Raw genomic sequence first — 11,623 nt, forward strand, 5'->3', positions numbered from 1 at the left:
CTGAGCCACAGAGCCACCGTGCTGCATGCTCAGAAGAGGCCACAATATTAGCATATGATATCATGTGTATGAGCGCCCGCATATGATAAATAACCCTCTATACTTCCTACAGAATAGCACTATTCATTTCCCTAATAATGCCATCATACACGGCTGCATCGTACTGGCATAAAAGGAGTTGTCTACTTGAATGGAAAATTACTAGATTTTCCAATATACTTTCTACCCTCACAGTTTTCTAGATCTCTGCTTGCTGTCCTTCCAGTGGGTAGAAATCTATGGTGATGTGATGTCACACAGGTGCACGAGCTGTTAGTATCACACGGCTCTCTGATTAACTAACGGCTCGTGCACCCGTGTGACATCACATGACCATGGACGGATTTCTATCCACTGGAAGTAAACAATGAAGCTTCCTATATAATGACAGCAAGCAGAGGTTTAGAAAACCGCGAGGAATTGATACAGAAAGTATATTGAATAATTGTATAACTTTTCCTTACACAATATATATCAATTATTTGTTGCAAGTGGACAATCCCCTTTTTTAAGATTTGTGAGGTCCATTCATGTGTTACTGACAGCAGAAAAGACTGGACCTGGAATTACGGTTCGAAACCACAGTCGTGTATGAGCCCATAGAAATAGCTCTGGTCCAAAGTCAATGTTCATGTGCAAGAGCCCTTAAAGTTGGTAAGTACATACTGTAAGTACATGCACATGGTGGAGGCTAATGACTGTCCAGGTAGGTAGGTTAGATGCAATGCTCCAGCGCATGAGATGGGGGGGAATATATAACTTGGATTCAGCAGTGTAACCATTGGAGGATTTCATTCCAGTTGTTATGGGAACATCCAGAGGCCGCAACCGTTTTATTATTATCTTTAGTTTTTTTGCATCCGGATCCTTCCTTGACCTTAACATAATGCAGCAGAGCTCCGGAAGAAATAAGGTGATCTCTTTTCACATCTATAAAATCTCTAATAAGAGATCTCACTTGAAGGGGTGTGGTTAATGCTAATGATTTACAAGTCAGCAGGACTTAAAGGGAACCTGTCAACCCTTTTTTCACATATACAGCTAGTGACTGGTTCCCATAGAGCCCTTATAACTAACTGAGCCCTTATAGCTAAAATTGTTTCCATTATATCCACATAAATCAACTTTATCTTATATCCTGACATCAAAAAAGGCTTGTCCTACTCAGCTGGCCCCTCCCCTCTCTTGTTTCTCAGCATGTCATGTGACCAGAGTGATGTCATTACAGGTCCTTTAGCCTCCTAACATTGTGGCTTTGGGGGGGTCAGTGCTTGAAAAAAAATTTGTTGCTGTACCAAAAATGTTATCATTGTGAGCCATTAAACCAAACCAACTAATCGATGTTGTGAGGCAGAACCTGCCAGTCCGGTGATAAATCTGGTACAGCGGATTCTGCTATGGTCTAATGTGTCATTGCTAAATCTCCCCCAACATGTCTTACGTTGGATATGCCAGTACAGAAGAAAACTCGATCACATGTACGGGATGGATTTCTCAATCAAAGACGTATTTACAGCAAATCTGCCTGGACCCGATCTGATAGGGTTAAATCTGCGGAACGGGTCATTTCAGGTGGAGAACCCACAGTACAGAGGCGCGGGCGAAGCCTGGACATGTAGAGGTCTCTAGGGATAGTACAAGGGAAATATCATCATATTCCGCACGGATCATCATGTAATGTTCCTGTAATACTGGACCTGCTTATTACAGAGCAACCCGACTACCGAGCCGGCACTAATTACCGAAATCTATAGCAATCAGCTGAAATAGTGGCATATACAGTATATCATAGATAAAGACCGCGCCAACGCCATAAAACTGCAAATGCTAAAATTCTAACCACCTCCACAGACCACTAGGGGGAGCTCACTGCTCATCACAGTCCCCAATGTATCCAATACAGTCTGGAATAATCTATACCCCCTTTATAAAATATTTTTTTTCAAAAGTTACCAAAAGACATCATAAAAGACTTTTTTAAATTATTTTTTTATTATTATTTGTCAGTTTTCTTCAATAACTGGGGTATGCATGGGAGCCCTAATCAAAGGTGAATATATTAATTGCAGAGGCAGTACAGGCGGTCCCCTACTTAAGGACACCTGACTTACAGACGACCCCTAGTTACAGACGGACCCCTCTGCCCCCTGTGACCTCTCTGGATGTTACTATAGTCCCAGACTGCAATGATCAGCTGTAAGGTGTCTGTAATGAAGCTTTATTGATAATCCTTGGTCCCATTACAGCAAAAAAGTTTGAAACTCCAATTGTCACTGGGGGCAAAAAGAAAAAATGTTCGTCTGGAACTTCAAAAAACCTGAGAATGTTCAACGGTGAAAGTTCGCAGGCTACAGCGAGTGCACGGTCCTGCCACATGCCAGCCCATATCACCCATGCCCACCCCAAGGTGGAGTGGAGGTAGCGTGAAGGGGAAAATAATCACCATTACTGGCGGTTCGCATGTCATTACAATTATTTCGGGACTTGTTCTGATAAATGTTGTCAGTTTTCTGCAAGTACTGATATGTGTCACCTTCGGTCCTCTTCTATAGGGGGGGCTTACAGTCAGGGTGGGCGGCAGCACTGGGCATACCTGGATGAGTGCTGGGGCCCAGAGCTGCTGGGGGGGCCCACATTAGGTTGTAACAAACATGAAGGGCGATGTATATAAAATACCCATGATGGATCTTTTGGGATGATACACTAGGGAATATTTTAGGGAATTGGGGATTGTTTTAGTTTCTGAATTTTAATGCGTGCCACATGAGTTCATTGCAAAGGGGCCCACAGAGGCTCTGTCACCCAGGGGCCTACTGATACCTGGAGTCGGCCCTGCTTCCAGTTGTAGCCGCAGTGTAGATTGCCCTATTAGGAGCCCTTGAATCCGTCCACATAATGTATAAGTAACCGTCTCTGCCACATGATGTCTTATGATAGTGAATAAGCAGAAGCCTCGGTTAAAGGCGCCCGGTGCAGTTTAGATGAAGTCCTGTAATCCTGCACAACTCGAGGATTAGGCCCCATAATCCTGTTGAGTCCTGATTCAGACTATTAAAGCGTCTTTGGAAAAGGCAGCGATAATATTAGGCCCCGGCGGATTATGTCGTTATTGATGAGTTCCTTGCAGGCTGCAGGATTACACGTCCGGTAACTTCTACAGAACCTCGTGACTCGTCGTCCTCTTTTAATCATTTGTGGCAGCAGGGACTTTCCTTGAAAGGGAAATATTGGTTGTGCGCAGCACATTGTGTAGACGGATGAAGCCGTCATGGTGTCTGGAGATGTTAGGGTTGCCCTGGCATTTTGCAAAATTCTTATAGCTGGTGTAAATATGATTATGGACCGCGGCACTAAGCTTGGTGGTTACAGTCTCTCCCTTAGGCGAGCAGCCAGGTGGTTGCAGCCTCTCTTAGGCGAGCAGCTTGGTGGTTACAGTCTCTCCCTTAGGCGAGCAGCCTGGTGGTTATAGTCTCTCCCTTAGGCGAGCAGCCTGGTGGTTATAGTCTCTCCCTTAGGCGAGCAGCCTGGTGGTTACAGTCTCTCCTTTAGGCGAGCAGCCTGGTGGTTATAGTCTCTCCCTTAGGCTGGCAGCCTGGTGGTTGCCGCCTCTCCCTTAGGCTGGCAGCCTGGTGGTTGCCGCCTCTCCCTTAGGCGAGCGGCCCGGTGGTTGCCGCCTCTCCCTTAGGCGAGCGGCCCGGTGGTTGCCGCCTCTCCCTTAGGCGAGCGGCCTGGTGGTTGCCGCCTCTTCCTTAGGTGAGCGGCCTGGTGGTTACAGTCTCTCCCTTAGACGAGCAGCCAGGTGGTTACAGTCTCTCCCTTAGGCGAGCAGCCTGGTGGTTACAGTCTCTCCCTTAGACGAGCAGCCAGGTGGTTACAGTCTCTCCCTTAGGCGAGCAGCCTGGTGGTTACAGTCTCTCCCTTAGGCGAGCAGCCAGGTGGTTCCAGTCTTTTATGTTTTTTATGTTTATGTAGGCACTCAGCCTCCCAAGGTCCTGAATTTTTTAACAGTTTTTTGAGCAAAACCACTCGGATCAGGGATTAAACAAGATATGTTTCTGCATCAGTGTCGTTACAGCATTCTCAAGGTATGTTTGGTTCACAGTACATAAAAACAAATGGTAGATTTCCTTTTATAGCATTGCCATAACTTCTTATATAATCTTACTCTGCCACAGTACAGACCCCTAGCAGCGCCACACTACTACGTCCAGACAGGGGAACACAACCCTCCAGTCATCCTGCCAGTCAGTACACCATCAACCAAATACCACAAAACAGATGTAAAGACCAGTCAGGGCGCTATACAAATAATGTTCAAGTATAATAGTTTTTTTTCAGAACCTCTTATACAGCAGTGCATGAGTGGAGCTAGTTACAATCAACTTTGAAAATTATGCTTATAATCCTTAAGGGTTAAAAGTTGTCACTTCTCTGCTACTTTATATTTGGGGGCCTGGTACAGATTTCTCATCAGGTCCCAGCGGCCTCTGAAGACGACCTGGATGAATTGGGATCGGTCACCTTTGACCCTAACACAGTATATTATACTAAATTTTGCCAGAAAAGTGCAGACCAAGGATGTTTTTTTTCTTGTTACAGTCCATTTCTGAAAGCTGTGATATTTTGCTGAAGGACATATCACTAAATACTGACAGATGGGATGCGCAAAAATTAGCATATTCCAAGCGACTGCTTTTTTTAAATTACAATCTGAAAATTCCGTAATCTGTAGATCCGGAAGTCACCGAAGGTTGTAATTCCATTTTTGCCCTGCAGAGGTCGCATGAGCTTCTTTACAGTCAAACTGAGGATATTCATTTATTAAAGGGACGGGTCAGGTTTGATAAAATCTACAAAGTGATCGTGATTTGGGAGGGTTGTGTCAGCAAGAAAATCAACACCTCATATGCCATGAACCCTGGCGTTACGTACATAGGTCCTACGTGTATAGATGGAGATGATCGCACGTTTTCATGGCGCACATGACTGACCGTACAATTTATACAGCCAGTTATAGTCTGGAAACATGGTGGTCCCATTATGAGATCTATTAGGGTCTCTTACTAACACGTACACCAGGGTCTCGGCTACATTCACAGGCCTGACTAGTAGGCACCATACAGACCTACCCATTGTCACCTATACACCTCCCAGCATGCATTAGGACGCTCTTAGACCACTGCTCACATCATAGCTGATGTCACCCCCTGGGTTCAGCTATAGCATAATATATATATATATATACACTCACCGTCCACTTTATTAGGTACACCATGCTAGTAACGGGTTGGACCCCCTTTTGCCTTCAGAACTGCCTCAATTCTTCGTGGCATAGATACAACAAGGTGCTGGAAGCTCCTCAGAGATTTTGGTCCATATTGACATGATGGCATCACACAGTTGCCGCAGATTTGTCGGCTGCACATCCATGATGCGAATCTCCCGTTCCACCACATCCCAAAGATGCTCTATTGGATTGAGATCTGGTGACTGTGGAGGCCATTTGTGTCCAGTGACCTCATTGTCATGTTCAAGAAACCAGTCTGAGATGATTCCAGCTTTATGACATGGCGCATTATCCTGCTGAAAGTAGCCATCAGATGTTACAGGGGACATTGTGCTCATAAAGGGATGGACATGGGCAGCAACAATACTCAGGTAGGCTGTGGCGTTGTACCAAGGGGCCCAAAGACACCATGACACCACCACCACCAGCCTGAGCCGCTGATACAAGGCAGGATGGATCCATGACACCACCACCACCAGCCTGAGCCGCTGATACAAGGCAGGATGGATCCATGACACCACCACCACCAGCCTGACCCGCTGATACAAGGCAGGATGGATCCATGACACCACCACCACCAGCCTGAACCATTGATACAAGGCAGGATGGATCCATGACACCACCAGCCTGAGCCGCTGATACAAGGCAGGATGGATCCATGCTTTCATGTTGTTGACGCCAAATTCTGACCCTACCATCCGAATGTCGCAGCAGAAATCGAGACTCATCAGACCAGGCAACGTTTTTCCAATCTTCTACTGTCCAATTTCGATGAGCTTGTGCAAATTGTAGCCTCAGTTTCCTGTTCTTAGCTGAAAGGAGTGGCACCCGGTGTGGTCTTCTGCTGCTGTAGCCCATCTGCCTCAAAGTTCGATGTACTGTGCGTTCAGAGATGCTCTTCTGCCTACCTTGGTTGTAACGGGGGGCGATTTGAGTCACTGTTGCCTTTCTATCAGCTCGAACCAGTCTGCCCATTCTCCTCTGACCTCTGGCATCAACAAGGCATTTCCGCCCACAGAACTGCCGCTCACTGGATGTTTTTTCTTTTTCGGACCATTCTCTGTAAACCCTAGAGATGGTTGTGCGTGAAAATCCCAGTAGATCAGCAGTTTCTGAAATACTCAGACCAGCCCTTCTGGCACCAACAACCATGCCACGTTCAAAGGCCACAAATCACCTTTCTTCCCCATACTGAGGCTCGGTTTGAACTGCAGGAGATTGACTTGACCATGTCTACATGCCTAAATGCACTGAGTTGCCGCCATGTGAATGGCTGATTAGAAATTAAGTGTTAACGAGCAGTTGGACAGGTGACCTAATAAAGTGGCCGCGGAGTGTATATTTCCTTTTAAGTTTATCTTCCCCCCCCCCTCCATCTGCCTGCTGTAATCTCACACACTGGGAGGGGGAAGCAGAGGGTGACTGTGTAACAGCTTGTGAATCTGCAGAACCAAGGGGCTCTCGGAACCGCTCCAGTAGGCTTTCAGGTTCATTAGCATAATTGTAAAAGTTTATTTTAGAATGAGAAGAGACCTTCTACAGTCCCGGTGCCTGGATCTATGAGTAATGTCCCTGGTTTATCATGAGGGATTTGGATGGTAGATTTACTCTAAATAATTCTGTCCTTTCCATTTTCCTCTTTTTTTCATCCTTATTTGAGTAGTTTGTGTAAATCCACTTTTTATTCTGTATCCCCTCACAGCTAAGAGATAAATAACCTGATAAAGTATCTAATGATGCTCCTCTCTCCAAGAGTCAAATCTCCTCATAGAGCTGAATCATTAAGGTAAACACCATCTAGGTGTGGAAAGAGTTAATCATTAGCCTCCTTATCTACCTGAAGTGGACAATTCAGGAGACTTTCAGATGCTCGCTACAATGTCAAGAAGCAGACAAAGTCACATAGAAGCTGCTTTACTTAATAAAGTATGTTATACATAGTATCATCACCTGCTCTATTCATTTCTGAAGTAAAATTAAAAAGTAGCAGCAAAGATTTAGGATTTCGGGTCCTGCTATATAGGGATATACCACTGATATAGGGCTGTATGGCACGGGTGTTGTTACATTCAAGTCCTCGCCGTTTTTGACTCATTTATCCTGTAATTTTATTACAGATGCTGCTAAAATATTCATTCACTTCTCATTTCTCGCCTCCTCGTCTGTTGTAGAATATTATTAATTGGTCTTTCATAAAATGAGCTGCGTCTCTCCTACTGATTCAGATCTACAGGGTCCATTATCCTGCGTCATCCTAAGTCTCGCGGATGTGACCTGTAGCCGCCATTTTTACTGCTTTTTATCATATATTCAGGTCTCTTAGACATTTCTATCCTCTGTCTTAAAAGTCCGAACCAGAAGGGGGCGCTATTCTGTAAGGAGGAGGGGTAATGACAAATGTTGTACCAAGTACCATCTTTAAGGAGTTGGGAAGTATCACACATTAAAGGAAATCTACCATCTGATTGCATTGTGAACCAAACATACCTTGAGAATGCTGTAGCTACAGTGATGCAGAAACATATCTTGTTTAACCCCTGAGCTGAGTGGTTTTGCTCAAAAAACAATTATAAAATTCAGGACCTTCGGAAAGCCAAGTGCCTACATAAACATAACAAACATAAAAGACTGTAACCACCAAGCTACTAAGAGAGACTATAACCACCAGACTGCTCGCCTAAGGGAGACTGTAAACACCAAGCTGCTTGCCTAAGAGAGGTTTTGCTAAAAAAAACAAACTATAAAACTATAATAATGAGGCTCTGTTGCTTCTGTGGCTGCTCCGGTGCTTCTCCTCTTACCCTAATTAGGCACCTGCTCCAGAGAATGCTGTAATCACTGTGTTGTTTCTGACAGGCAGAAGTAATCAATCTCTGCACCATCCCCCAGCTGCTGTGTATGAATCATCCAGCTCAGGTTGATTAGTCCTGTCTGGACAGTTCAGAAAGCTCTGTGTAATGTGTTAATAAAAGTCCTTAATTTCTATAATTGTTTTTTGAGCAAAACCACTCAGTTCAGGGATTAAACAAGATATGTTTCTGCATCAGTGTAGCTACAGCATTCACAAGGTGTATGTGCTTTATAATGCATGAAATCAAATGGTCGATTTCCTTTAATTGCAAACATGCAACAAAATTTGTGTAAAATCCTTCAATTGTAGTGCAAATGGCAAATGACACTAAGAATATGGACGTTAGTATTTGAGAAGATAAAGATTTTGTGCAAATCTTTCTATAACCATGTGTGAACATACCCCAATATAAAGATCTCCTCCCGGTACAATGACCAAAAAAACAATATAGACAAAACCATACTTGATAACCTTTAAGGTTGGGTTCACATCACGTGTATGGGAGGATTCCCGACATACCCTTACAACAGAGAGCAAACTCCCTGGATATGGTGGGAAACGTCGTCCTGCTCCTATCCCTTGTCAGTGATTGGCTGCTGCTGTTGTTATAGGTGGTCCCTCCAGTGATGTCACTGTTCTTATATGAACAGTAACATCACTGGGGAGATCCCTGATCTTATGCTCAGCAGAGTCCAAGGGATGGATGCAATACTTTGCATCCGTCCACTATAGACTACAATGGCCTCTGCTGAGCATATACTTCCCTCAACTGGAAGGAGCAGAAGGGACAATCATAGCTGCAAATCCCACCCTGTGTCCAAGTAAATATCCTAGGACTGTCCTTTGTAAATGCCTTTTTGAACAAACCAATAGTGTTCCAGTGTCAGTGGAAAACATATAGTAATTACACCATAAAAAAACCAAGACCCCAATTAAACAAATCTGATATGTCCAAATGCAGCATTGAATAATTATAATCTTTGTATAGCGCCATCATATTCCGCAGCGCTTTACAAATCATATTCATTAATAATAACACACAATGTCAACAGGTCCATTATAAAGCCCTGCAAATGATATCAGTGAAAAACCTCAGCTCCTCCTGCAAAAAACGACACCTTACACAGAACTGCGCTCCAAAGTATGACAAAAAAAGTTACGGGTGTCAGACTCTGGAGATGCAAGGACTTTATTTTTTGCTACATTTTTTATTCATTTTTTCAAAGACATTAGCAATACTGTATAAAGTTGGCATCTTCTGGGTCGTATTGACCTAAAAAAAAATAAAAGGGGAGGTGTCTTCTGGACCGCACAGTGAAAGCCGGAAATGAAAAGTCTGGTGCCACATTACACATTACAGACAACCCCTAGTTACAGACGGACCCCTTTGACCTCTGGTGACCTCTCTGGATGTTACTATAGTCCCAGGCTGCAATGATCAGCTGTAAGGTGTCTGTAATGAAGCTTTATGGATAATCCTTGGTCCCATCACAGCAAAAAATTTTGAAACTCCAATTGTCACTGGGGCAAAAAGAAAAAAAATTGTCTACAACTTCAATTCTAAAATATACAGTTTCAACTTACATACAAATTCAACTTAAGAACAAACCTCCGGACCCTATCTTGTATGTACATTGAATGGAATATTATTGGTGTCGCTGGAAAGTACAATTTGTCTTGCAAAAAACAAGCCCTGAATGGATCAATGAAAAAGATTTGGCTTTCAAAATGCCGGTGGGGTTAAAAAAAACGGACAAGGCAGAGCTCATCTATGACCAGGTTCGGGATGTGTTTCATTCTCTTCACGTTTCTTATTTTTGTATTTTTTTTTGATGTGATCGTTGTGTATAGCAGGAGCCGGTGATTTTGCTGCGTTGCGAGCCCCCAGTGCACACGACGGGCGGTGCTGAGGAAAAGCTGGGTGCATGTCAGTTTTCATCTTCTAAACTGCAGTGAAAGTGACAGGATGTGATTGCCTGGCGTGCGCCTCCTCCGCAGCTGTCAGGAGCCCCTCGTGTCCGGACGCCTCATTATACGGAAACAAGTTACCTGATTCACACGCTCAGCGAATCGATCAATAATGCGGCTGTGGAATCCATTGCAGGGCGACACATTAATACACGGCCTTAAAGGGATTCATCATAGCAATCCCATTACTGAAGGTGCAGTCAGGTGATCGCTCTGGACCAATCAGAGAGTGGCTATACTGTACTATCTATAGGGGTTGTCTAGTCCTGTGTATATTAAACTCAAAGCTTCATATGAGGAAATATATTATAACCTACAGGAGGTATGGAAAGTATTCGGCCCCCGGTGATAAGTATTCATCCCCTTAACAGTTTTCACTCTTTGTTTCAAGAGTGATTCCTTCATGTGTCTTGCACACTGTATGCGGCTTTCAAATTTCTTGCACTGAGGAGAAGCTTCCAGACTCTGCCATAAAGCCCCGACTGCTGGAGGCTACAGTGATCTCAGGGTTCTTCTTTACCTCTCTCACCAAGGCACATCTTCCATGATTGTTAAGTTTGGCTGCATGGCCAGGTTGAGGAAGAGATGTGGTCATCCCAAACTTCTTCAATTTAAGGATTATGGAGGTCACTATGCTATTAGGAACTTTGAGTGCTGCAGAAATTCTTTTATAACCTTGGCCAGATCTGCGCCTTGCCACAATTCTGTCTCTGAGCTCCTTGGGCAGTTCCTTAGACCTCATGATTCTCATGTGCTCTGACATACACGGTGAGCTGTGTGGTCTTGTATAGATAGGTGGGAGCCTTTCCTAATCAGGTCGAATCAGTTTAATTAAACACAGCTGGACTCCAATGGAGGAGTAGAACCATCTCAAGGAGGATCAGAACGAAATGGACAGCATGTGAGCTACATATGAGTGTCACAGCAAAGGGGCTGAATACTTATCACCATGTGTTATTTTTTGTCAGTTTTTCTTGTTAAATAGATTAGCAAAAATATCTACATTTCTGTATGTTTTATGTCAAGATGGGGGCACAGTGCACATTAATAAGTTAAAAAAAATCTAACTTTTGATCTTACCAATTGGCTGCAATGAAACAATGAACATTTTTTAAAGGAGTCTGAATACATTATGTACTCGCTGTACTGTGGTGTAATTGCTCAGAAAATTGCTGCTTGCTGTCAGTGAATGGAAATGATCAACAGGCCGAATCTATTCAGATCTATTTACTCTCTTGCTATATGCCGTGAGAGTATGGAATATCAGGTTAGTATGAGGGTGTTGAAATGCATTACAACAGCTGAGGAGACGGGATTTGCCTAATTACATTACTGTTAACAGTTGCGTTCACAAAACACGACGTTAACACATACATTAAAATCAGGTTAAAGATTTTGGGGCAGATTTATCAAGCTGTCTGAAAGTGAGAATATTTCTAGTTGCCCATGGCAACCAATCACAGCTCAGCTTTCATCTT

This window comes from Engystomops pustulosus, chromosome 9, assembly GCF_040894005.1.
Source record: "Engystomops pustulosus chromosome 9, aEngPut4.maternal, whole genome shotgun sequence".
NCBI lineage: Eukaryota > Metazoa > Chordata > Amphibia > Anura > Leptodactylidae > Engystomops > Engystomops pustulosus.